The 2,753-nt window shown below is 37.2% G+C and overlaps 1 protein-coding gene across 2 annotated transcripts in view; it reads right to left on the bottom strand.

Annotated features, from left to right (window-relative positions):
* The window catches only part of LOC108690514 (protein embryonic gonad-like), a 38,294-nt gene extending 35,895 nt beyond the window's left edge, over window positions 1–2,399 (bottom strand). For both annotated transcript variants that reach the window (XM_018197844.1, XM_018197846.1), the window contains exon 1: window positions 1,723–2,399. The gene's annotated coding sequence lies outside the window, so the exon portion shown is untranslated. The remainder of the gene's footprint in view (window positions 1–1,722) is intronic.
* Between the last annotated feature and the right edge of the window lie 354 nt (window positions 2,400–2,753).

Genomic DNA, 2,753 nt, shown 5'->3' with positions numbered 1-2,753 from the left:
AGAGAGAGAGAGAGAGAGAGAGAGAGAGAGAGAGAGAGAGAGAGAGAGAGAGAGAGATTGAAGAAAGAGGGAGAAAGGATGCGCGATTCTCTTCTCGGACCTTTCTTGAACATAGAGCTCGCCAGATATACAAGTGGGTAATAACCGTATGAAAGGGTAACAAAGGTGGCTGACACACCGCGGTCGACGTAAAGAGCAGGGGGCAAGGGTATGGGCGCGGGCAAGGGAATAGCAATAAATATATTTTGACATGGGAGAGCCTCGCCGACGGTCTTATGCATAATAATTGTAACGGCCGTCTCTCTCGCTCTTGTACGGTACGACATATACGCAAAACGTACGCACGCGGGCAAGACGTCGTCGCTTTTGGGACCCTTTATGTTGCCGAATTACGGTACTGGCTAGTAGTAGGCAAATATTATAGCAACAGGCGGAGACGAAGGGTAAGGATAATGTTTTCATTTAATGACGACTAACCGCACGTGAGATCATACATTGGGGAGAGGGCCCTTCTATCTGCCCCCTCCTCGGACGATCGCGAAAGTGCGTAAGGCAAAGGAACTTCCTCGGAATTGATGAATTCGCATTTTGAATAGTCAGTATTATATACATATTATATAAATGACAATTAACATAATTAAAATAAATGTAAATTAAAAAATTTATGAAACAGAAAAAAAACAAAAGTAAACATAAATCTTACGATTTTTTGTTTGCAATATACTTTGAAAAATGATTTCTTCCGTAATAAAATTAACGAGTTAATATACTTAATTCTGTTATGAAAGTAATATACGGGCAAAAATGTTTTGTTCTATGAATTAAAATTTTGCTATATCAACAAAAATTTGATTGAGATGTACCAAGCAAAAATTTTCAATTTACTTCTTTAGACCCTGTATACATATACATATAGTAATATATCAAGTTTAAAAACATTGTCCGTTGAATTTAATTCTGAATCTAATTCAATATCATCTGCGGTCAGATGTACGTAATAATGTATAGGTATGTTGAAAAAATAGTCAAAATTTTGAAAAAAATTATTTGTTTAATATAAATTATTTATTAAAATTTTGAATTATGAATTAAAACTATTTTTTTAACATGATATGATTCTAGTAAAATCAAGTCTAGGGTTAAAATGTATTGGACAAAACTGTAATTTTATGTGAATTAAATTGTTCAATTGGTATAAACAAATATTTTTGTTATTTAGCAGGAAATGTATTTCTTAGAAGCAACTAAATTTTTTATTACATAAACAAAATGTTTTGTTGTTGTTAAAAAATATCTCAAATAGCTTTCCTGAAAGCACTAAACTTTTTTCCTAGTATATATTGTAATAAATGATGTTTATATTTATCATTCGCGAAAGAAAAGAAATTTATATTAAGAATTTTATTGCAACGCTGCTTTCACGCAATTTCGTAATAAATAGATATGAAATCAAGAACCAGAGACTTTAATGCCTGGTGCGATGTGCATTGGAAGATTCAAATATAAGTTCATCGACATTTATCCGTATTAATGATGTTTAATGATATTTTTATTTTCAGAAGATAACATGTAAAATAACCATAATGAAAAGTTTATGGCAATAATACTGATTAGTAATGACAGAAGATTATTAATACATTATTAATTATTAATGCAATACATTAAAACATCATTAATAGTAATTCTGTAGACTATCTAAATGTGTAAAATAAAATGACTTACCTCACTCAAATAAACTGGAAATCCACGCAAATATCAGTCCCGTTCTCGGATCACTAAGTCAACAAATAAGAATAATGTTCTTGCCGAAGCAACTGTTTCAGTCCTATCATATGTTACACATCATATCTCTCGTTCCCAGGAAACGTTTCGTTTGCTTTTATTGTTACCGATTATACCTTATCTTCGATCACATATTCCTCCAATTATTTAACGCTTGAATTCGAAGAAAGTCCTTTCTTCCGTGTAACGGCTGGTGATCTTCTTGAAAGTTTCGCTGTACTCGGTCAATCTCGTTCTGTACGGACTATTACTGTTGGTATCATGCAGCTCGTTTTAATTCCGTCGACTGTATCATTTCAATTGATCGTAATTCACAACACTTCCTCGTCCGATATTTATTTTATTCTTTCTCTCTTCCTCTCTTTCTCTCTCTCTCTCTCTCTCTCTCTCTCTCTCTCTCTCTCTCTCCTCCTTTTCTACTTCCCCCGCTGTTTCCTCGCGATTTTTTCCTTCACCCTTTCCTTCTCGGTCACTGTTCGTCTTTGTATACTCTTGATCTCTCTTTCTCTCTCTTTCTCTCCCCCCTCTCTTTCTGTCTTTCTTATATGTGCACGTGTGACGGTGCGACTACGACGATGGACGAGAAAGGACTGGTGCTGTACGATCGCTCAGACCTGTTTGACTGCATCGAAGCGCCTGAGGAGACCCGTGCCGTACCGAAGGAATGATTTTCCTTCGTATAGTAAGAGCCATCTGGGGAGCTGTTCTTACCCATCGGTTCACGCCTGTGCCTGGGCCCGCCAACGGCTCCAGTCCGGGCCCGATCGGTCGACCAATCAGTGTGCACCGGTTCCCAGTACCTAGGCAGTCCAAGTGCCACCCATCTGTCCCCACTTGTAACCGGCTCCACCACTCTTGAAAGATCTCAACTACCGGCCCTCACCAACCGCAAATACCGCCGCTCCGCTAACTCGTTCGTTGACTAACGACTTGAATTTTTTTTATCATAGATGTGTGTGTGTGTGTGTGTG

This window comes from Atta colombica, unplaced genomic scaffold, assembly GCF_001594045.1.
Source record: "Atta colombica isolate Treedump-2 unplaced genomic scaffold, Acol1.0 scaffold33, whole genome shotgun sequence".
NCBI classification, from domain to species: domain Eukaryota; kingdom Metazoa; phylum Arthropoda; class Insecta; order Hymenoptera; family Formicidae; genus Atta; species Atta colombica.
This window is presented reverse-complemented; position numbering and strand designations above follow the sequence as displayed.